Raw genomic sequence first — 25,779 nt, forward strand, 5'->3', positions numbered from 1 at the left:
CGGCAGAAGTAAGATGGCGGTCGGCGTGCACGCCCTTTTATAACCCCTGTGATGCCCACCAAAGCAAGCCAATCACTTGCATGCCCTTCTGAAAGATGGTGGTGACCACTGCCTATGTCATCATGTTGCCCACAGAGTCCGTGGATCCTGATTGGCTGAAAAAGAGCGCAAAACAAACTTTTGAAACGCGACTTTGGGGCATAAGTCGCCGACCTCGTGGCCGACCTCATCCTAGGGTCGGGTTTCGTTTCATGAAACCCGACTTTCCCAAAAGTCGGCGACTTTTGAAATTTTTCGACCCGTTTCGCTCAACTCTACTGGTGGCAATACGGTCATCTGTGTGGTCACCGACCATTTTTCTAAAATAGTGCATCTGGTGCCACTCGCATGGTTGCCTTCCGCTCGTGGTCTTGCCACACTGTTCATAAAACATGTATTCCATCTGCATGGCATGCCAGACAAAATTGTTAGTGATCGAGGTTCCCAGTTCGTGTCCCGGTTTTGGAGGGAGCTCTGCAGCCTACTCAGCATTGAGCTAAACCTGTCCTCCACTTACCATACCGAGACGAACGGCTTGGTTGAGAGAGCCTACTAAACCTTGGTCACGTACCTGCGACATTTCGTCTCTGCCAGGCAGGATGACTGTGCATCTTTGCTACCATGGGCTGAATTTGCCCTGAATAATGCAGTGGCTGATTCTACTAGTCAGACGCCGTTCTTTCTAAATTACGGCCAACATCCGGGCGTCCCTGTCCCGATGTCGGTGTCCTCCGCTGACTCCAGGGTGGCAGACTGGGCAGTGGAGGCTCGCGACATTTGGGATCGCACTCAGGATGCTATTCGTGCCTCTAAAGAAAGAATGAGGGCATCCGCCGACGCACATCGGTGACCCGCTCCAACCTTTTCCCCCGGCAACTTGGTGTGGCTCTCTGCTCGAAACACCAAGCTGCGGGCCGAGTCCACCAAGTTCGCGACGCGATACATCAGACCTTTTAAGGTTCTCGAGTGAATCAGCTCGGTGGTCTACCTCCTAGCTCTTCCTCCACATTTAGCCATTTCTGACGTTTTCCATGTGTCCCTTCTCAAACCTGTTCTCATGGCCCGGTTCTCTGAGTCATCTGCCGGGTCATCAGACTTGTCTTCGGACGAGTTTGAGGTTAACACCATTGTGGGACGCAGGATTGTGCATGGCAAAAAGTTTTATTTGGTGGACTAGAAGGGTCATGGTCCAGAGGCATGGACCTGGGAGCCAGTTGAGAACATCCACGCTCCGCTCCTGATCACAGCGAGGCTCAGAGGGCAGGGGCCCTAGGAGGGGGGATAATGTTAGGTGTCAGATTCCTGCAGCTGCACAGCAGGAATCCAGAGCCATACATCCAGCGGTCTCCCATTCCTCTCCGGCTGCTCAGGGACCTGCACAGCAATCTCAGCGATCCAGGCACCCTGCTCAGACCAGCTCTCTGGGTCTGGATGTTGCTGCCACCTCTGGGCCAGCAATGGTAGCGCAGCCTGCTTTGCAGGAAACCACTCCAGAGGCTAAGTCCTCTCGCCGTGCTACTGGGCATGCCCACGAGACGATCTCCCAGTGGAGATCAGGGGTCACGTGCTCAGGTCCTTCTCCTGATCCGATTGACCCATCTCAGCGGTCCCTGGAAGGTCCCGGAAGCGCATGGCTATAAAAGGCCATGCGCTCGTATAGGCTATACTTGCTAGATGTGTGAATAGTGACGGATGTATGATTCTGGTGACTGACTCATTTGAAACCCCTTCTCTCTGATATTACGCATGTGGAGAGTTAACTAGAGTTATAGTCAGCGCCAGTCAGTGGCAAGCCATACGCCACAGTGCATACTGCACCGCTACACTAGCGTCCGATAGTGTGATGCCTCATGGCACTGTCGTACAGCGGCAGTAGTTTCCGCCGTGCTGCAGTTAACACTTACTGGTGTCCGCAGTAGGTAAGGATGGACACCACCTTGGGCCGTGTCCTGTGACCGTATACCGTGTGTGCACGCCGGCTGAGATTTGTGAACCTAACAGGCTCGGCGTTTATGCTTAATTGGTACTAAAGCGCCTCTGTGAGTTTAACAGAGTCCGCTCTGCGCACCTCGGGTGACGTTTAACCCGAGCGCAGTATACCACCATATAGCTAGTCTGCCATTACTTAGCAGTGGTTGTTACACCTACTGCACGGTGGACTCCGGGTGGCAAATACACTTCCTATTATTTATATTTAGTGCGTTCTGCTGTCCCTAACACATTTGTGTCTCCTGTGAGCCAGCTACCTGGTTCCAGTAGTCGTGGTACCTTACACCCTTGGGCCTGCCCATGACACTTCCTGTATAGGGGGTGGTCCTCACTAGATCAGCTCACCCTAGGTGGGTTGGTGCCATGACCAAGAGGGTCCACTCCAGGAATTGTCACAGTATAATCAAGCCATGGACCCCGCTGGTACCACGGCTTCTGCTCAAAAGAAACTAGTGTTCCTTCGGGAAACCAGGACAGGATTATGTCCTTTCTGAAATCCATGGAATCCTGTTTGTCAGCCTTTCAGTCCTCAGACCCTGGGAATGCTTCCCAGTTGGCCAGCCATCAGCAAGAGCTCACGTAACAACGTGACACCCAGACCCATAGCCTCAACTATATGGCGTCGAGTTGATCGCCGACTCCTTACCCTACAAACTGTTTCCTCTGTCTCTGCCCAAGCCTTGGCTCCGCACCCGCTGCCTCACCTATGCAAACCACCCAGATATAGGGGTGATCCTAAGCTGTGTTGGGATTTCTTGAACCAATGCCGTTTACATTTTGAGCTCTCGTCGCAGCAATACCCCTCCGATCGTGCCAAAATAGCCTTTATAGTTTCCCATCTGTGAGCGTGATGACCCACTCATCTCCCGATTTCCACCTTTTTGGACAACTTCCGCAAGGTGTTCGACGAGCCGGGTCATATTTCCACCACGGAGTCTCTTTTCAACCTTCATCAAGGTAGACTATCGGTAGGACAATATGCCATTCCTTTTTGCACTTTGTCCTCTGAGCTCAGTTGAAACAATGAGGCCCTCGTAGGGACCTTTTGGCGTGCCTGTCCTGTCAGATTAAAGATGAACTGGTAGGTCATGATACCCCTACTTCTTTGGAGGACCTAATCTCTCTTGCGACACGCATTGATCTGCAGTTGCAAGAGCATGTCCATGAAGCAGCCAGAGAGAAAAGGCTGTTATGATTAGGTAACCGAGGAGGATAACAGGGGAATAGGCAAGGCAACTAGATAACCAGAGAGGTTGGTTACTTAGCAAATTGCAGACCCCTAAACTGACAACACAACTAAAATTAGCCGTGGGACATACCTACGATGCCCTAGATGCCTCGGCACAGCCAAAGAATTAACTAAGCCTAAAGAAAGAAAGGGGAAAGCTGAACTGCCCCGGAGTAGAACCCCAAAGGAATAGATAGCCCCTGAACATATATTGCCGGTGAGACAAGATGAGGCACAAACACAGGCAGAAAATAGAATAAGCAAATGATGGGGCCCAAACTGTCTAGATAGAATGGGACAGGAATGTATACTGTCTGCAATCATGCAAAAAACCCTAGGAAAAACTCCAACACGTCTGATATGCAAAAAATTTTTTGTACGTCAAAGAGACATTTCGATCCCTTAACATATAGAGCATTTTCTCTCAAAATCCGGAATACAATCCAGACATGTTCCATATGAGAATCCCAATCATTGGAAAAAATCAAAATATCATCCAAATAAAGGATCAAAAACTTGTCCACAAAATCCAAGAAAATATCGTTCATGAAACATTGGAAGACGGAAGGGGCATTGGTGAGCCCAAAAGGCATCACTAGGTACTCAAAATGCCCCTCAGGAGTATTAAATGCCGTCTTCCATTCATCACCGTGCTTGATGCGAATAAAATTATACGCCCCCCTAAAGGTCAAGCTTGGTAAACCAACTAGCACCTTTCACTCTGGAGAATAAATCGGAAATCAGGGGTAACAGATACTGATATTTAACAGTGATTTTATTAACGAGATGATAGTCTATACATGGCCTCAATGAGTCATCTTTCTTGGCCACAAAGAAAAAGCCAGCACCTAAAGGTGAAGAGGACAGTCTGATATGACCCTTCTCCAATGATTCTTTGATATAGGATTGCATAGCATCATGTTCAGGTACAGATAAATGAAGAGCCGCCCCTTGGGAAATTTACAACCGGGCACTAACTCGATTGCGCAATCATAACTCCTATGAGGAGGCAAGGGCGCAGACTAAAGGCCCCGTCATACATAGCGATCTCGCTAGCGAGATCGCTGCTGAGTCACAATTTTTGTGACACAACAGCGATCTCACCAGCGAGATCGCTGTGTGTGACAGCGATCAGCGACCGGCCCCCCTGCCAGTATCGCTGATCGCTGCAGGAAAGGCCAGGACTTTTTTTGGGTCGCTGGTCTCCCTCTGGCCACCATGCATCGCTGCGTGTGACAGGCGGGAGACCAGCGATCTGCTGGTAACTAATGTACACATCGGGTATCCAAGGGACGTGCGTCCCTAGATACCCGATGTGTACGTTAGTTACCAGCGCGCTGATGCAGGGAGCTGGTAACTAACGTACACATCAGGTATCTAGGGACGCACATCCCTTGGATACCCGATGTGTACGTTAGTTACCAGCTTCCTGCATCAGCGCGCTGGTTACTAACATGCACAGTGATTCCAGGCGCTGGGCGTCGCTGTGCTGATCGCTGGTGAAGCTGTCTGTTTGACAGCTCACCAGCGATCAAATAGAGATTCACCAGCAATCCTGACACATTGATATTGTTGTCAGGATCGCTGGTGAGTTACTATGTGTGACTCCAGCCTAAGGGTACCACTACACTTAGCGATGCACCAGCGATCCCGACAATGATATGACCTGGTCAGAATCGCTGGTGCATCGCTAAGTGGTCGCTAGTGAGCTGCCAAACAGGCAGATCTCACCAGCGACATAGCAGATGTCGGCGGTCGCTACTTACTTGTCAGACGAGGCGAGGAAGACGTCCTCCCGCCCGCGTCCACGTGTTGCGCATCACCACAGCAGGAAGCCCAGCAGGAAGCAGACGACAAGAAATGGCCAAGGACGTTCTCGCGCGATCAGTGATAACTAGCGGGGGGAGCCAGTCGGAGGTAAGTATCACACATAGCGATATCGCTAGCAATATCGCTGCTGCGTCACAAAACCAGTGACGTTATAGCGATATTGCTAGCGATATCTCTTAGTGTAACGGGCCCTTTACTCTCGTTAAACACATCAGAGAAATCAGCCAAATAGTCAGGGACATCATGAGACTGGGGAGAGGTAGAAAAAACAGGAGTGTCACTACGAACACATTGACAACCCCAACTAACCACAGACACAGATTTCCAATCCAGAACAGGATTAAGGCTCTGCAACCAATTAAAACCCAGCATAATAAGGTCATGTAAATTATGCAAAACCAAAGATTTACAATTACCTGGGTCCAGGTGGGGGTTAATTCTCCGCCAAAGGGGTAGCATCAATACACCTCAAAGGAATAGGAGTCCGCAGGGGTACCATGGGAAAACCACAACGTATGGCAAAGTCAAAATCCATCAGGTTCAGGGCTGCTCCTGAATCAACAAACGCCTTAGCAGAAAATGAAGATAAGGAGCAGATCAAGAAAACCGACAAAAGAAATTTAGGCTGTGCATTGCCCAAAACAAATGAGTGAGCAAAACGTTTTTCCCACTTAGGGCAGACAGAAATAGTGTGAGAGGCATCCCCACAAAAGAAGCACAACTTATTATGCCTTCTAAATTCTTGGCGTTGAGCCCTAGAAAAAACCCTATCACACTGCATGGGCTCAGAAGTTTGTTTGAAAGGCAACACCGCCTCTCGCATAGCTTTACGTTCACATAAACGTCTGTCAATTTGAATGGCTAATGACATAGAGTCGTTGAGACCAGAGGGGATAGGAAATCCCAACATAACATCTTTAACGGTCTCTGCCAGACCTTTCCGAAAAAGAGCCGCTAGGGCATGATCGCTCCATTTAGTAAGGACTGCCCACTTTCAGAATTTCTGACAATATAACTCTGCTGCTTCCTGACCCTGGTTCAATGCCAATAAGGTTTTCTCAGCTTGATCAATAACATTAGGTTCATCATACAACAACCCCAGAGCCTGAAAAAACGCATCCACATTAGCCAGAACAGGAACCCCAGGTGTCAGGGAAAAGGCCCAGTCCTGAGGGTCGTCGCACAACAGGGAGATGGCAATTTTAACCTGCTGCACCTAGTTTCCCAAGGAATTAGGTTTAACTGGATGCAAACAAAAGATACTGATATAACAGGGGATTAGAAATACTGCAGAGACTGACATAAGCTGTGGCAAAGGAAACAGAGTCCAGCACAGGTCCCAGCAGGGAACCAGGCTGGACTCACACCAGCAAGGCAGAAATCAGAGAAAAGCAAAAAATGGATCAAATTCAAAAAGATTCAAGCAAATAAGTTATCTGAAAGATGCAGGACAAAGCAGGAGGCAAGCAGTCTTCCAAAAAGCTCAGGAAGAAAACCAAATCACCGGCAAGAACTGAGGGAAGGTTGCTCACTTAAATCACTCCAGTCTGTAACACCTGACCTCCAATCATCCTGCTCAGGTGATTTACTTCTGTCAGCCAGACCAGCTCCATTACCAGAAGCAACCACCAGAGGGATCCCAAACTCAGAAGCCAGGTCAAAAGTGTTCACAACAGAAGGCCTCCTCGTCTCTCTCTGATTACCTGCAGCTCTCTCCACTCACGTCCCGTGCCTTCTTCTGTGGTCCTCGTATCAGAGCCTATGGAGGTGGATAGTTTCAAGATGGCTGAATGGTGTTGCAAGGAGAGGCTTACACTAGGTCTTTGCTTTTTCTATGGGAGTCACTCTCATCTTCTTCGCTCCTGTCCAAAAAGAAGCTGGGAAACCCCTTCACCTAGGAGTGGTGGGAGAGGGCCCCCTAGGTAAACGTTATTCCTCTTCTCCCCTGGTTGTGTCTGTTTTGCTGAACCTTGGTACTAAGCACTTTTCTGTGGAGGCTTATTTAGATTCATGCACGGCTGTGAACTTTATCAGACTCGAGGTGGTTTAAAAATACCGGATTCCTGTCAGATCCCTGGAGACACCTCAGCTGATAGTTTCAGTCAACATTACACCCTTGCAGGAGACCGTTACCCAGGTCACCAAAGAAATTGAGCTGCAGATTGGAGCTCTGCACCGAGAGAAGATTTCCTTCCATGTCTTGTCGACTATGTCTCATATGTTTCTTCTTGGTCTCCCTTGGCTAATGACTCATGAGCCGACTCTGGACTGGCGATCTGGTGATGTACTCTGTTGGGGACCATCCTGTCAGAAGGATTGCCTACTGCCAGTCCATCCCATGAACTCTGCGTTTCTGTCCTCGGCATCTACTGGCCTGCCGTTGGCTTACTGGCCTTTCGCAGGTCTTCAACAAAAAGGAGGCTGATACTCCACCGCCCCATCGGCCATATGACTGTCCGATTGACCTCGTTCTTGGCTCTACTTCACCCAGGGGTAGAATATATCCACTATCTCCTGCTGAAACCCAAGCTATGTCAGAATATATCCAGGAGAACCTTGTCAGAGGTTTCATCTGCAAGTCCTCCTCACCCGCAGGAGTGGGATTTTTCTTCATTAAAAAGAAGGACAGCTCCCTCCGTCCCTGCATAGACTACCGAGGGCTAAACGATATCACTGTCAAGAACGTGTATCTCCTGCCATTTATCCCGGAGCTCTTTGACCGGCTTAGAGGGGCTCAAATTTTTACCTGGTTGGATTTTTGTGGGGCCTACAACTTGATCATATCTGCTCCGGTGACGAATGGAAGACCCTGGATGGTCACTACGAGTACTTGGTCATGCCCTTGGACCTCTGCAATGCCCCTGCAGTTTTTCAGGAGTTCGTGAATGATTTGTTCTGGGATATGCTGTACTCTTACGTGGTAGTCTACTTGGACGACATCCTTATCTTTTCTCCAGATCTGTCTGCCCACAGGAAGAATGTGCGCCAAGTCCTCCTGCACCTGAGGGAGAACTGCCTTTATGCCAAGCTTGAGAAATGTGTCTTCGAACAGACATCCTTGCCATTCTTGGGATACATTATCTGAGATTCTGGTCTATGCATGGATCCGGCAAAGGTGTGTGCCGTTCTCGATTGGCCACAGCCCCATGGGGTGAAGGCAACCCAACGCTTCCTTGGCTTTGCAAACTACTACCGGCAGTTTGTCCCCCATTTCTCTTCCTTGGTTCACCCTATCTCATCACTCATCTGCAAGGGAGCTAACCCAAATGCTTGGCCCCCTGAGGCAGAAGCAGAAGCAGAAGATGCTTTCCAGTCCTTGAAACAAGCCTTTGCCTCTGCTCCGGCGCTTCATCGTCCTGAGGTTAATAAACCTTTCTCTCTCGAGTTGGAAACATCCTCTACTGGGGCCGGCACAGTCCTTCTCCAGAAGTCTTCTTCTGGACACCTAGTTACATGTGGCTTCTTTTCTAAAGTATTCTCCCCAGGTGAGCAGAATTACTCCATTGGCGACAAAAAGCCATTAAGTTGGCCTTGGAGGAATGGAGATACTTACTGGAAGGAGCCATACATCCGTTCAAGATCTTCACAGACTATAAGAACCTGGCATACATCTAGTCTGCACAAAGGCTCAACCCTCGCCAAGCCAGGTGGTCCTTGTTCTTCGCCCGCTTTGACTTTGAACTTCATTTTCGGACTGGCGATAAAAACGTTAAAGCGGATGCGTTATCAAGATCTTTCCAGTCGACTGATACTGAAGAGGAACCTTCTCATATCATCAACCCATCCAAGGTAATTACCGTGGCTCCCATCAAGTTAACCATGTTACCTCTGGGAAAAACCTTTGTGGCTGAGAACCAAAAAAGAGTGTTAGACTGGGGACATTCGTCAAAGATTGCTGGCCACGTTGGTATCAAGAAGACTTTTTCCCTAATCTCTCGCTATTATTGGTGACCATCCCTTTCCCAGGATGTGAAAGACTTTATGTCATCTTGCCCTTCCTGTGCCCAGAACAAGAAACCCAGACAACCACCCTCCGGTCTTCTGCTCCCGCTTCCTGTACCATCGGCTCCATGGCAGCACATAGCCATGGATTTCATTACTGATTTGCCTCGTTCCTCCAGTTGTACTGTGACCCTAGTGGTTGTAGACTGTTTCTCGAAGATGGCCCATTTTGTTCCTCTCCCCGGTCTACCCTCTGCTCCTGAATTAGCAAAGGTATTCATTTCTCACATCTTCAGAATTTGTCACATCTCATATTCATTTTGTCACATCTCATATTCATTTCTCACATCTTCAGAATTTGTCACATCTTTAGAATTTGTCCGACACATCGTGTCGGACAGAGGAGTTCGATTCACCTCCTGGGTTTGGAAAGCTCTGTGTGGACTCATGAAGGCGACACTGGACTTTTCTTCCGCCTATCACCCCCAAATTAATGGGTAGGTGGAACATACCAACCAAATACTTACATCCTATCTCCGGTACTTTTCTAATGCTCATCAGAATGACTGGGTCAGTCTAGTTCCTTGGGCTGTTTGCCTACAATAACCACTCCAGTGAATCGTCCACTAAGTCTCCCTTCTTCATCCTCTTCGGACAACATCCTAGTGTACCTATACCGGTACTTCCTGACATGGGGGTACCGACTCTCTGTCCATGGAGTTCTTCAGGGTATGGCAGGAGACCAAAACCGCTCTAGAGAAAGCAAGTGACAGGATGAAACTACACGCTGACAAGAGGCGCCTGGACGTTTCTCCATACCTCCCTGGTGACAAGATGTGGCTTTCCTTCAGATACATCTGCCTTAAGGTACCATCTTGCAAACTAGGTCCCCGTTACATTGGTCCTTTTGAGGTCCTCAGGCGTATTAATGATATCGCATACAAACTGAAGTTACCCCCTTCCCTCCATATTCCCAATTCCTTCTATGTGTCATTCCTCAAACATGTGGTACTTAACCGGTTTCATCCTTCTCCAGGCCACACTCCCCAGCCTGTTGGCATGGGGGATGAGTTTGAGGTGAATGACATCCTGGCCATTAAGAAGCTAAGGAGGAAAACCCTTTTCTTAATTGATTGGAAGGGTTTTGGTCCAGAAGAAAGGTTATGGGAACCCAGGGAGAATATCCACACATCCCAGATTTTGTCTAAGTTCTTCTCCAGCCTTATAAAGAGGGGGCGTAAAGGAGGCTACTGTCACATTGCCTGTCACGCCGCTCTCACCTGGGGGCAGGACCTTGGGAACGACATCACCACTTACGGCTGCTCCTGAGGTCCCATAAGGTGTGCACATGCACCTCTCGTACATAGTTCCATGGCCACACTATGTTCTTAGTGCGCACGTGCGCTCTCCTCAGCTCTATCTCCAGTCTCGTCCTCTCTATGGTCCTGGAGGACCTGACCCGGAAGTCCAAGAGCTCATGTGCTATATCAGGCTACCTCTTTCTATGGTGAGGTGCCTGATTATTGCTGTGCTTCCTAGCTTGGTCGGCTAGGTCCTTGCTTGGCTGCACGCTGTACTTGGGTTCTCTGTCTTGTGCTTTGTGCCTGTACCTTGCCTGTCGCTTCATTCCTGCACTCTGCCTTGTCTTACTTCCCAGCACATGCTCCATACCTATGCTCTGCACGGTCCTCTCATTTGTTCTTTAGCTCACGCTCTGTTACTGCCTTACTTTGTGCTCTTGCTAGCTCCCTTGCATGCGCCCTACTTTGCCCGCCCCCGGGCATACTTGCCTGTGCACACCATACTTGCTCCCTTGTATTCGCTTTGCACTGCCCTGTATCTAGCATACTCCCATGTACATGCCTTGTATTGTCTTGTACCCTGCGTGTCCCTGTGCCCACACATTGCACACGTCTGGTTGCTTCCTGCAGACACACTCATTCGTGTCTCCTGTGAGCCAGCCACTTGTTTCCAGCAATCATGGTACCTTACCCCCTTGGTCCTGCCCCTGACACTCCCTGTATAGGGGGTGGTCCTCACTAGGTCAGCTCGCCCTAGGTGGGTTGGTGCCATGACCCAGAGGGTCCACTCCGGGAACCGTCACAATTACATCTTTTGGGGATATTTCAATACTTTATAACCCTCAAAAAACATGTTAAAAAATGATTAGTATTAAATTGCTCGTCCATAGACTATTCCGTGTTCTGGAGTACATTTCATTGCTATATAATCATTCAAAAGCTTGTTCAAAATGTTATTGCTATTATATGGTTCACCCATTGACTATTCTGTGGTCTGGAGTACATTTTGTTGGTATATAACCCTCAAAAAACTTGTTTAAAAATGTGTCACTAGGTAGGATGCTGTCCTGTGTGAAATTGATCTTCAAAAATCTATCTTGCAGTTTCAGGAGGCCCAATTTGTTAATCCAAATAGTTTGTGATAAAACTGTGTTTCAGTGAGAAATGAGTAGGCCATAATTCCACTTAAAAATCATTAGGCCTAATATTGGGGTGCAGCTAGGAGGCCCTATTTGCTAATCCAAGTCATTTGGAATAAAACTGTGTCGCAGTGAGGGATCAAGAGGTCACATTTGCTCATCAAATTGTTAGGTAAAAGAATGTTGTTCAGGCACACTATCTAAGAAAATAAATAGTAATTGTTCATTTAGTGACAAGTGATTGTCAGGTGAGGGCCTAAGGTTGTGAAACAGCACATTAAAAGAGGTGAAGGGTACAACAACATGAGTGGGAAAAGCAAGTTCATGGTGGAAGGTGGAATAAGATTCATGTTGGACATGTACATGGTTTAGGTGTTGATGTCAATGAACGCTTGATCGAACATACACCGTCTTGTCTTATCCAAAGACCACTGACAACATCTGTTACCGGATGGGCTACTCTACTCCCTTTCTTTGGCAGCCGTACAGCAGTACGCTTTGTAGATGAAGCTCAGAAAGAGCATGTGCTCTAGTGGATGGCATGCACTGCATCAAAAGGCCTCTCCTTTTCTTCTTCCACCTCAACATCATACACAGTGCAATACTCAGAGGTTGCACCCCAATCATTCTTGTTTCCCCCCCCCGTCACAAATTTCCAAATACCCAACTGACTGGGAAACCTCAGATAGGTCATTCTGAAGAGCTGTTCACACATTCTATTTCATGGGCATCAGAGGTCTGCTCCGAAGATTCACAGAATCCAGAGGAGGAAAGCATCTGCACAGATGCTCAAAATTTTTTCATATTGGACCAGGGCTTGATGAAATAGGGTCCGAGCAAAATCCAGACCCTCACCATCAGACATTAACCTCCAGGGGGAGGAGGTGATCCTGATGAGACTCATATAGCAGAGGTGCATGCGGACTGTACTGTGATGTCAGAGCAGGAAGAGGAGGGTGACTCTTAGAGTGAGGAGTGTGAAAACAGAAAGGATGACAATGAGGTCATAGATCTCATTTGGTGTGAACCCAGAGGTTCGCAGCTGAGTAGCTCATCAGAGGAGTTGGAGGAGGAAGACGAGGAGGTTATATTGCAGCTTTCTACAAAGACACTAAAGTGATCCAACCACAACAAGCACTGCATTCTCAGCCCCATCTCTGGTTGTGGCCAGCTTCGGTCAGGAGTGTTCAGTTTGTAGGGATTGGAACAGCTGCCTAGCATGGGTCTTTTTGATACCGCAAAAGAAGACCCAACTCATGTTATCTGCCAAATTTGCAGAAAAAACTCAAAAAATTGCAATTATTTGACAACTACATGCATGAACTGACAAATGCGAGATCAACATTCCTTAGTGTAGGAATTCTCATTGCGCTGAAATGTAGACAAGTGGACTTTGCCAACTACCGGCCATCCCATCAACCATATCTGCTGCTTCTTCCTCCTCTGTCACCATGCCAAGTCATCTCACAAAGGTCTATGGCTAGAGAAACCCCACTTGTTTACCCTTTACAGTTGAAATGAGTGAGAGCCCATCAGCTGTTATGGAAGAAGACATGACTGCTGTTTTTGTGTCACCAAGTACACCACATCTTTCTCAATCCACCATAATATCTCTGCATGCACCTCACTCATAGTCAAGCATTTTGCCTTGCTCTCCATACTTCACCCTCTCTCAGCACAGCAGCCAGCCCTCAGTCCCGCAGTTGTGGTGATATAAAATAATTTTTCCTCCTACACATGTCATAGCTAAGAGCCTGAACTTCACCATATCCAATCTGTTGGCAACAGAAATGCTTGCCTTTCCAAATGGTGGATGCAGACAGTTTCAGAAAGTTGATGGCTGTCAGAGTCACCCAGTATCAGTTGACCAGTTGACATTACTTCTCAAAGAAAACTGTGCCTGCGCTACATCAGCATGTTGCAGACAACAGGGTGCATGCAGACAACAGGGTGCATTTCACCACTGACACCTGGACGAGCAAACAGGGGCAAGGGCGTTAACATCTCTCTGACTGGGCACTTGGTGACTCAGGTGGCTGTGGGGGCATGCTGTCAGGGGTCTGCTCAGGGTGACACAGTTCAAGAGTTGTAGACAGCTATCCATGCCGAGTTAGAGCAATGGCTGTCTCCACTGAATCTTGACCCAGGGAAGGCCGTATGCAATAACAGTGCAACCTGGTGGTGGCCCTATGCTGGGGCAATTTCACAAATGTGCCTTGCAAGGCTCACATCCTCAATATGGTGGTACAGCAATTTATCTGCCGCTATCCCAGCCTGAATGCACTGCTGTAGAAAACACAGTCACTGTGTGCTCACTTCTGCCAATCACACCCCGCAGGTCAATGACTTGTATCGCTACAGAGATCTTTTGGCGTACCGGTTAACTATTTAATTTGAGATGTTCTGACATGGTGGATTTCCACTCTGCACATGTTGCACAAACTGTGGCAGCAGCGACGAGCTCTGGTGCAGTATGTTCTTTTGCATAGCCTGTGCCAACAGTACAGACGTGGTGCAAATCATACTTGTGGAGTGGGCACAGATGAAGGACCTCTGCACCCTTCTGCACAGTTTCAAAATGGCTACTAAGATGGTTAGTATTGATAGTGCCATCGTCAGCTTGACTATTCCGGTCATCTACATGCTGGTGCTCACTTTGAATAATCTTTGTGAGGAGATGATGGTCTCAGAAAAAGAGGTGGAAGCAGAGGAGGATGCGGAAGGAATAACAATATCTCAAATTTCCTGACTGGCATTGCATGGTTGGGTGCCAAGGGAGGGTGGCTTACAGCGATTGAGGGCAGCTCATGGTGCCTGAAAAACTGTTAGTGAAGGTGCAAGAGCTGAGAAACAAATGGAGGAGGATGAAGTGATGAATGCTTAACAGTCAGGAGATGAAGAGGATAATAATCCCCTCTCTGTTGTCGGTGGATGGCAGGAGATTACGGAGGAAGCAACCTTGAGTTTTACCACACCATCAACTCAACATGGACTTGGACCTCATGGAAGCGACTGACACATGAGCGACTTCTTCAACATAAATCCCCATCTTCTTAGGGTTAAAAATAGTGTTGACTACTGGATTGCCACTCTGTTAGATCCACGGTACAAGAGTAAATTTTGCCAGCTGCTCCCCCTCCCTGTAAATGGATGCTCACATGCTGGGGTTTTGAAATACACTTGTAGACAATCTTAAGAGTGTTTTTCCCCAAGACAGCAGTGAAAAACACACAGTGTGCATCACAGTTCCAGATGTCAAAACCTTGAAACTTCAAGGTATTATCGCAAAAACATTAGCAGAAGCTGCAGCAGCAGTGTAACTGGCATATGCAATTTCTTTGAGTCGTGTCACACATTTTTTAGAGCAGCCCATGCGCGAGCAGAGCAGAGTACAAGTCTGGAGAGGATGGTGTAGGAGTATCTGTAGCTCAATACCAATGCCATAATAGGGGTTTGGACCCTTTTGCATTTTGGTCTTCAGAATGCCTGAGCTCACCTGTCACGCCTTGGAGGTTTTGTCATGCCCCGCAGCTAGTGATCTCTCAGAACATGTCCTGCTGGTGATGTCCTGATGAACAACCTAACTTTCATCAAAATGAACAAGTCATGGACTTCGAATAATTTTGCACCCATGTCGCAGACTTTGCAGACTAGGCGATGGCGTAGTTTTTTGTGTCATACATTGATCTTGCATTATTGAAGTCTCTGTCACCTTTGTGGTGTCTTCTGTTCCTGTTGTTGCTACTGCTGCTGATGTTTCAAACATTTTTTTTAAATATGTTTTTTTTTTAAATATGGAGACTTCAAGTTGAATCTCCATCTGTTGGCTTGCTTGTTGTGGAAGATGTGTCAAAGGCCTGTTATAATATTTCTACTCTAAATTAATGCCACTTTAGTAGTGTCTGAAAATATTTTTTTGAAATGTGGAGATTCCAAGTTAGGTCTCAATCTGGTAGGTTGAACATCTTAGTAGGTGTGTCAGAGGCCTATTATACTGTTTCTACTCTGTGAAAAATGATGCAACTTTAGTGGTGTGTGACATTTATTTTTTAGAAATGTGAAGACTCAAAGTTGGATCTCCATCTGGTGGATTGCCTTTGTATGTAGGGATCTGAGACAGACAGGCCTGCACTTACTTTCAGCCAACTACCTTACTTTCCTTACATGTTTCTACCTACATTTTTCTACCAATATTACTGTATGAAACTGATGTTTGTGCCATCGGAGTGTGACTGAAATAAAAAAGAAAAAAATATTGGAGGTGTTCCTTGAGGTATCAGTGCTCACTTCTAAGAAGGCTTACACTGCTCCATTAACCACCAGCTCCTCATTGAAACTTCAATTCCAAGCTTTAAATGTGGGGCCAGACCCTGACACCTGATGCATTCCCCATAGCTGACTGCTTCTATGCCAATATAAAAGGTTCTGCTGTGGGTTGATTGATGAGTCAGCAACCTGTGTTACTTTCCTTACATTTTTCTACCAATAGTACTGTATGAAACTGATGTTTGTGCCATCTGAATGCTGCATGCGGTATCAGGGCTCCTAGCTAAGAAGGCTTACACCGATCCCTTAGCCCCTAGGTCCTCATTGAAACTTCATTTTCAAGCTGTAAATGTTGGGACATGCCCTGATTCCTCATGTATGGCCATGGCTGACTGCTGCTGTGCTATTTGCAAATTTCTACTGTGGGTCAATTGATACCACTTTTCATGGCACTAATTTTAGTTGTTTGGGAAGCTTTTTGTCACCCCTTAAGGGTTTGTGTATATGTTTGATTTGGCCTCCCATTGAATCTAATGGCATTAGAGCACATTCATTGAACGTCCAAACATTTGGCAAATCAAACTGAACCAAACCAAACCTTGAAAGGTTCACTCATCTTTAGTGGTGATATTGCACACCAGTTGGTGAGCTGGCACTTGCATGCGCTGCTGCAGCAGTGCCAGAGTGGTGGCAGCTGTGCCTAACTTGCACAAATGGGTCCTGCCATGGTGTACCTTGACTAGAAGCTCTGGCAAATCTAGATAGGTTGTCAGAAATCACTGAACTACCAAGTTCACCACCTGGGCCAAGCATGGTATATGTGTGAGCTAGCCAAGCTTCATAGCCACCAATAGGTTACAGCCATTATTACACACGACCATGCCTGGTTATAAGTTCAGCGGTGAGAGCCACAGATCTGACTGGTCTGTTTTCACATTCAATAATCTGCCATTGCCTGTTGCTGCTTCGCTGAGGCAGTGCTACAGAGCTTCCTGCTTCTGAAAGATGTGGATGACATGCTCCAAGAAAGCACATCAGAGATGGAATATGAGAAGGAGCAGGATGGGGTAGAGGAATTGGTGTAGGTTGTGGGTAAAGTCTGATAGAAGAAGGGTTAGCAATCCTTGGCATCTATAGCAAATGTGCTATGCCAGGGTGGGACTTGGCCCTGGCCTTCACAGAGTTCACCGAGTGTGCCATCAGGGAACTGTAGCATCCCTGGCCACAAGCTCTTGTGTCACGAGTGTATCATGAGAACCTGGGATATCTGAGGGCAGAAGATCACTGCATATTATGAATTACTGATCTTACAGTTAGCCTGTGTGTGAATCCCATATAAAATGAATTTGGTTTCCTTTGGTGCTGAAGAGGTTAATAACCCTTTATATGCTGGTCAGAAACATGAGGCTCCATTTCAGCTGCTTCTTTTCTGGTCGTTAACTCTTCCAATAAAACCTGGCCAGACCCTTTCTGTCTTGCCAGGGAAAAGCTCTGCTCCTCTTAAAAGACGTTGTGTTGAATAGAGTTCATTGTTGCTATTGGAGATACATCTTCCTGTGCTGTGTGCTTAAGCTAAGTGTTTTGAAGAGAAGTTGTTGTAGAGGTGTTCTGTTATACGTGAATGTTTATCTTCTGGTCCCTCTTCCCATTTAGTTTATTCCTCACCGTCCCTATCCTGCTCCCTATTGTTGGTTAGTGCTTTTGTATAATAGAGGATTTTCTGTTATCCCTGTTTTGTCTTGTGTGGCTTTTTCACATTACATTTCTGTCCCAGGCTCCATTTTGTGGGGGAGGGGACAGACCATGGATGAACAGGAACATAGTGAGGTCAGAGACATGACATGGGCCATCAAAAATACCCTGGGACAGGGTTAGTTAGACTCCCAGTTCCAGGGACAGTTTGAGGATGACATCTTCTATCTAAGACCTTCTCAGGGTGAAAGCTTGTCCACATTTTAAGTGGACAATACCAGTAACCACATTTGTAATTGCATGGGTGATGTTCCTGGACACATGCTGGTAGGAGGCAGGGATGCCACACCAGGAGAAATAGTGGCAGCTGGGGACCGAGTACCAAGTGGCCAAATTTATACACCTGTAGCAGGCCAACTTTGGTTTTAATTTCAAACCAATGAAATTTCACACAAATCAAGTTCTACAGTATTTATGGCAATAGTCAAATTTTAAACTACCAAATTTGTACATCTGTAGCAGGCTAATTTTGGATTTTATTTCAAACCAATGAAATGTCACACAAACCAAATTCTACAGTATATATAAAAATAGTCAATTTTTGAGCAACCAAAATGTGTACACCTGTAGCAGGCCAATTTTGTCTTTTATTTCAAACTAATGAAACTTCACACAAACCGAGATCTACAGTATATATTATAATAGTCAGTTTTTGAACAACCTAATTTGTACACACGTAGCATCCCAATTTTGGTTTTTAATTGCAAACCAACAAAATTTCACACAAAGCAGGTTCTACGGTGTATATAACAATAGTCAATTTTTTGAACAACCAAATTTGAACAATTGTAGCAGACCAACCTTTCTTTTTTATTTCAAATTAACACAATTTTGTACGAAGCAGGTTATACAGAATGTATATGACAATAGTAAATTTTTTGTCACAAAAAATATTTTGTGAACTGTACCAGGCCAAGGATGTATGGTTGACTAATTGAATCCAGGAAAAATTTTGGAACATGTTTTGGAATTTTATCTACCACCTTAATGTAATAATGACCACATTAAACTATGTGGATAACCAGTTGAATCCAGAAAACATTTTTGAACTTTTGCTGGAGTTTTAGTTTTTTAGTTACCACTGTATCATATCACAAAGCACATACTACTATAAGGATGACAAATTCAAACCAGAAATTTTTTTGAATGCAAATATTTTGAAAGTGAAGTTGATGTAGCCCCATACTCTTAAATCCAGGAAAAATTATAAGGAGGGTAATACAGTAATCATCTTTAGGTGTCAGCTTCTTCTTCTCCTTCCTTGTGAGGCTGGGGGGACTGCCACCACCTTCCTTCTGGAGCCAATTTCCAGGTGCATGGGCTGTAAGTGACCCGGCTTTGGATAGTGCCAGATTCCCCAATATGCAAAAGTGGGTGACATCCACCTGTGTCACCTGCACAATCCACTGCTTTTCCATAGGAAGTGGGGAATCCCAAGGATAGTCCTATCTCTAGGGGATGGAAGTCCCGTCTTGAGATGCATGGAGGAGCATCTCCCAGGCCCATTCATTTGAAAAGCAGGGTTCATCCTCCTCCTTTCCTTCTCAGATTAAATCCATCAAATCCCAGCAATGTTGCCTCTTCATTTTGAGGAATGTAACCCTGGTTCCAGCCATCAACTCTGGAACCCTTTGAAGCAAAATGTTCAGTCTCTACTGCCGGCTGGTTGAACGACACGTGATGATGGGTCCCAAGCTCTTCAATGAACCTCAGAATATTTTTCTGCTGGACCCAACAGGTATGGGGGCAGGGGAAAAAAGGAAAAAAGCTGAAATGGATGGGAAGGATCTAAAACTCACTGGAATCAGCATGGAGAAGACGCCTGCATGCCTTTCTGACTCACATATGGTATCTGAGAATAATGTTGTCAGATTATTGCGCCGAATGTATGGATTTTTAAAAAGTCCTACCAAACCAAGCCAAAAAATATTTTTTTTAAAGGGAAAAATGCTAAGAAACATTTTTTCCTTCATAATTACATGTATATAATGCTAAATAAAAACAAAAACATATATATATATATATATATATACAGTACATTATATTTATTTATATATATATATATACTGTATATATATATTTATACCTCCCCTTTAGTATATAATCACATGGAGCATTTTGGCTTTAGTTTTTCCTTTAACATTTGTGAGGGCTCTAACTCCTACATTTGGGAGGTCCCTCCCTCATGCCAAATAGTTAGCAAAATAGTGGAATACATATTCCCCATATGTTTACAATACCATTTCAAACATGCCCATTTGAGTTTTGGGCTTTGCCTGTCACCACCACCATGTGATTATGTGGCCCTTTCTGACATCAACTTAACATAAATTACAAGCAGGCTCATCCATACATCCTTCAAGGCACCAACTTTAGCACATCATTCAAATATTGTGAACAAAGTGTAGTTATGGTAGTTTTACTCTCATTAAAGCTTTGCACACAGTGCAAAGCCTAGCAAAAATCACAAGCAGGGTCATCCATACACCCTTCAAGGCACAAAATGGAGTGCCTCATAAAAAAATTAGGAAAATGTTGTTGTGGCAGTTCTACTCTCATAAGGACTCTACATACAGAGCAAAGCCTAAAATTTATATTATTCATTCATAGACCCCTGAAAGGCAACAACTGTCAAGCCTCCTTCAAATAACTTGAAAATGTAGCTGATGTATTCCAGTCTTCACTACTAATAAAGCTTTCCACAAAGTGCAAAATGAGGAAAAAATTTTAAGGAGGGTAATTCTTTAAGCCTTTTCAGCTATCAGCTTCTTCTCCTTCCTCGGGAGGCTGGGGAGACTGCCTCCATCTTCTTCTTGTAGCTCAATTCCCAGTTGCCTGGGCATTGAGTGACATGCCTTTGGTTGGAGCTGTAGCCCCTGATGTGTAGAAATGGGTGACTGGGTGAAAACCACCTGTGTCATCTGCACCATTGCCTGCTTCCACATAAGAGGGGAGAACCCCAAGAACAGTCCGACCTCTTGGGGTTATAGCCCGGTCTGGTGCCAGTCACATGCAACCTCTCTCAGGCCCAATCATTTCTCAAAAAGGGTTCATCCTGCTCTCTTCCTTCTCAAATCACACCTATCTCATACTAGCGATGTTGCCCCTCCATTTTGAGGAACATAACCCTGGTTTCAGCCATCAGCTCTTGGAGCCCTCGAGGCAAGTGTTCAGTCTCTACTGCCTGCTGGTTGAACAAGTTGCGGTGACAGGTTCCAAACTTTTCTATGTACCCCCATATCTGCTGCCAGTCATACGTAATGACCTCACCCCGGGATGCCAACTTTCAGTTCCTTGTGGCTAGCAGGTCCACTAGCATTTTTCCAGACCTGGTCCTGGCTCACCTCCTACTCTGTTCTGACAAGCCTACGCTCCTCGATCCGCTCACTAATGCTGTATCCTGGCTCTCTCGTCTGTAGTCCACAAGAACCCCAGAAGTAAAGGCTGAGGCCTTGGTTTGAGCCTTGGTGGTTTCAGGAAAGCAGCTGGATCTGAACCACAGGTTCCTGCCACATCCACTCTTGTGCCAGCTTGGTCTGGCTTTGACAATCCTCCAGTTGATGCCTTAGGTGTCTTTAGGTATTCTGCCATCTATAGCACCTTGTCGCCCACCAAACTTGTTACACTATATGGATTGCTAGTTCAAGCCAGAAACATTTTTGAACCCTTTTTTTGAGTGTTATATACCACCAAAATCTAATAGAAAGCATTGAATACTCTAAGGATGACTAATTGAATCCAGAAAAAAAATTGAACATTTATGTGGAGTGTTATACAGTTGGTACAGAAAGTATTTATGCCCCTTTACATTTTTCACTCTTTACTTCATTACAGGAATTTGGTAAATTCAAAGAAGCTCACTTTTTCTCATTACTGTACACTCTGCATGCCATATTGATTGTAAAAAAACAGAAATGTAGACATTTTTGCAAATTTATTAAAAATGGAAAACTGAAATATCACATGCTCATAAGTATTCAGATCCTTTGCACAGTAATGAGTAGAAGCACTCTTTTGAGCTATTATAGTCATGAGTCTTCTTGGGAATGATAAAATAAGTTTCTCACACCTGGATTTGGAGATCCTCCTCCATTTTTTCCTTGCAGTTCCTCTCCAGTTCTTTCACGTTGGATGGTGAATGTTGGTGGATAGCCATTTTCATGTCTCTCCAGAGAGACTCAATTGAGTTTAGGTCAGGGCTCTGGCTGGGCCATTCAAGAATGGTCATAGAGTTGTTCTGATGCCAGTCCTTTGTTATTTTAGCTGTGTACTTAGGGTCATAGTCTTGTTGGAAGGTGAACCTTCATCCAAGTCTGAGATTCAGAGCACTCTGCAAGAGGTTTTCATCCAGGATATTTCTGTACTTGGCCGCATTCATGTTTCCTTCAATTGCAACCAGTCGTTCTGTCCCTGCAGCTAAAAAACTCCCCCAACTCATGATGCTGCCACCACCATGTTTCACTGTTGGGATTGTATTGGGAAGGTGATGAGCAGTGCCTGGCTTTCTCCACACACACCTCTTAGAATTATCATCAGAAAGTTCTATCTTTGTCTAATCAGACCAGAGAATCTTATTTCTCATAGTCTGGGAGTCCTTTATGTGTTTTTTTTAGCAAACTCTATGTGGGCTTTCATATGTCTTGCACTGAGGAGAGGCTTCCGTCAGGTCACTCTGCCATAAAGGCCTGACTGGTGGAGAGCTGCAGTGATAGTTGACTTTGTGGAACTTTCTCCTTACTGCATCTGTGGAGCTCAGCCACAGTGATCTTGGAGTTCTTCTTTACCTCTCTCACCAAGACTCTTCTCACGCGATTGCTTAGTTTGGCTGGACGGCCAGGTCTGCAAAGACTTCTGGTAGACCCAAACTTCTTCCATTTAAGGATTATGGAGGCCACTGTGCTCTTATGAACCTTGAGTACTGCAGAAGTTATTTTGTAACCTTGGCCACAATTCAGTCTCTGAGCTCCTTGGCCAGTTCCTTTGACCTCATGATTCTCATTTGGTCTGACATGTACTGTGAGCTGTGATGTCTTATATAGACAGGTGCATGCCTTTACAAATCAATTCCTAGCTGGACTCCAAAGAAGGAGTAGAGTCATTTCAAGAAGGATCACAAGGAAATGGATAGCATGTGACTTAAATATGAGTGTCTGAGCAAAGGTTCTGAATACTTATGACTAGTGTTGAGCATTCCGATACCGCAAGTATCGGGTATCGGCCGATATTTGCTGTATCGGCATTCCGATACTTAGTTCCGATACTTTTTTCATATCGAATACCGGAATCGGAAGTTCCCATAATGCTAGGAGCCCGATCGATTTGATTCAGCCAATGGGGATCCTCAGAAGTGTGGGCACATCCTGTTAGGCATGTAGGCATGTTAACTACTGGCATGGCTGTGATTGGCTGCTGAAATGATGTCATGATGCACTATAAAAACCGCAGCAGCTGCCATTTCGGGTTCACTCTGCTGTGAATTCAGTTAGGGACAGGCTGCTGTTGAAGACTGTGAGGGACAGTTAGAAATAGCGATCATCAAACATATCTATTGCTCTACCCAGGCTACATAATCCACCACTGTAGCATTTTTGTAGCCCAGCAGCGCTGTTTTAATAGCTGTCTGCAAGGGCTGTGTGAGTGCAGACCCACGCTGTGTAGTGTGTCCTGCAGGCACGTCTGCTTGTAGGCCGCCCAGCGTGTGTCTCTGCCTCATTCACATTTTTCTTTTATTGCTGCTTTTTTTTTCTCCTGTATAGTGTGCTTCCATACGTATCTATATACGTTGGTTGCAAACACTAAAGGAGTGGACAGCGGAGCCTTTCAGCAGCCTTTCAGTGCTATAGCCCATTTCTCTGCACTGTTTTTGGCTGTCTGATAGGTCTCTTTGTGTATGAGTGCAGCTCACATTGCAGTGTGTTCTACAGCCACCGCTGGTTGTAGTCCGCTCAGCGTGCATCACTGCCTCATACATAGTCCTTTTTTTGCAGCTAATTTGTCCAGATTTTTGCTCCTATATTAGTGTGCTTCTATCCGTATCCATTGTCATTGGTTGGTTGCAAACACTATATAGGATTAGGTAGAGGAGCCTTTTTGCTGGCTTGTGCCCTTCAGGGCCAGCCAGACTAGTATCACCCTATTTTTTGGAGCCTCATCAATTGCATTGTAGGTTAGCTTCCTGCATTGTAATCGCTTCAAAAAGTTTGTGATACTATAGCTTTCAAACTTTGGTCACATCCTTTTATTTTTCCCCAAAGAAAAAAAAGGAAATAAAGTTCACCAAACACTCCACTTTAGAGTTGTGTAGGCCACATTAGATCATATTAAAGTGTAGTACACACACTCTTAGCAAAATTAGTGTTTCTTATACTGGTTAGCAGGTGTTCAGGAATAAGAACACTAAGCCCCCCTTTTTTACTTTTCTGCCTATCTTTTTCAGTCTACCAAGATGAAGAGGGCAGTGAGTAAGGCACGTGGTCGTGGCCGTGGAGTTTCAGCAGGGAGAGGACGGGGGGATTCAGCAGGGAGAGGACGTGGGGATTCGGTGTCTGCTGCGGCCACCAGTGACCCTGCATCCCCCACTTTTACCAGGCAACAGTCCTTCATGCGCAGCTTTGTAGGACCTCGCCGTACCCCACTGCTGCGTGACGAACAAATTGAAGCCGTTGTCGGATGAATGGCAGCTAACGCATCCACTTCAATGACTTCCGCATCCTCCCAGGGCCAGAGCACTGAAGAGCAACCATCTGTCTCTTCACCACCTGCCAAATTTCCCAGGCAATCTGAGAGCCCTGGACAGGAGCCATCTCAATCTTTACTTCTGTTCTCAGAATCTGTTGGCTTGGAAAGAGGTGGCCAGCCAAGCAGCATTCTAGAGCGTGAAGAAGAGGGAGTATGCAGTGATGCGCAACTGCTTTGTCCCTTTGAATCTGATTCTGAAGAGGCGGGTGGGCCAGTGCCTATTGTCAGCACACCTCAGTACTCATCTGATGATGATGAGACTCAGTTGCCAATTTCTGGTGCGTACGGTGCTGGCAAGACAACCCAGGGCCAGCCGGTGCTTGAAGAGGGGAGTGGAGATGATGAGGTCCTTGACCCATCATGGCATCAGCCACAGGAAGGTGGTGGGAGCAGCTCTGAGGAAGAGATTCCCCGAACGGCCAAAAGAGGAGGGAGAGGGCGGGGGCAGACTTGGTTGCCTGTAGCCTCCACTTTGGCACCCGTGAGGAGCAATCCTCTTCCAAAACAGAAAACGGGCGCTCCCAGGACTTGCAGTGCGTGGTCTTTTTTTGACACAGTTGCAGATGACATTTGCTTTGTCAAATGCAAGCTGTGTCATCAGAAAGTTAAACGAGGGAAAAATGTGAGCAACCTCAATACCACAAATATGTGGAAACATGTGCGTACCAAGCACGAGGTGGAGTTACACAGACACACTGAAGATGTAGGGCAACCTTCAGCAGCACCTACCACCTCTTCAGCTCGTGTTGGGGCCTCTTCCTCCAGCTCACACACAGCTGGTTCGGCTTCCTCACTGGAACACCATGGAAGAACCTATGCCACTGTTGCTCAGAGACCCAGTGAAATTCCACCCACTGAACCACGTTCTCAGTCATCAGCACACTCCCAGGCCACTCACCAGCAATCGGTAGCACATGCATGGGAGAAAAAGCGGTCATACTCGGCAAACCATCCCCGAGCACTGGCTCTGAATGCCGGCATTGCCAAACTACTGGCCCTTGAGATGCTGTCATTCAGGCTGGTGGAGACTGACACCTTCCGGAACTTGATGTCATTGGCAGTTCCACAATACAATGTGCCCAGCTGCTTTTATTTCAGCAGGCAAGCCGTCCCTGCCCTGCAAAAGCATGTGGAGGTAAAAATTAAAAATGCGCTACTAAACGCCGTCAGTAGCAAGGTCCACCTGACTACCGATGCGTGGACCAGTAGCCATGGACAGGGACGATAGATCTGGAGAGTGGCTCTGTACGTATTCTGCCAACTCCAAGGATTGCAGGAATGCAGTCTGTACATATTGAGTCCTCCTCCTACTCTAGTTCCTCGGAATCAGCACTGCATAAGCCTGTTAGGCCAGATATGAGCACAGGTGTGGCCAAACGTCAACAGGCTGTCCTTAAATTAATTTCTTTGGGGAATCGGAGCCACACAGCACAGGAGCTCTGGATTGCCATCAAGCAGGAGAGCGATGTGTGGTTTGTGCCAGCGAATCTCCAGCCAGGTTTGGTAGTGAGTGACAATGGCCAAAATCTAGTGGCAGCTCTGGGCCTAGGCAACC

Source organism: Dendrobates tinctorius, unplaced genomic scaffold (genome assembly GCF_039654945.1).
Source record: "Dendrobates tinctorius isolate UK_male_01 unplaced genomic scaffold, ASM3965494v1 ptg000047l, whole genome shotgun sequence".
Taxonomy (NCBI): Eukaryota; Metazoa; Chordata; class Amphibia; order Anura; family Dendrobatidae; genus Dendrobates; species Dendrobates tinctorius.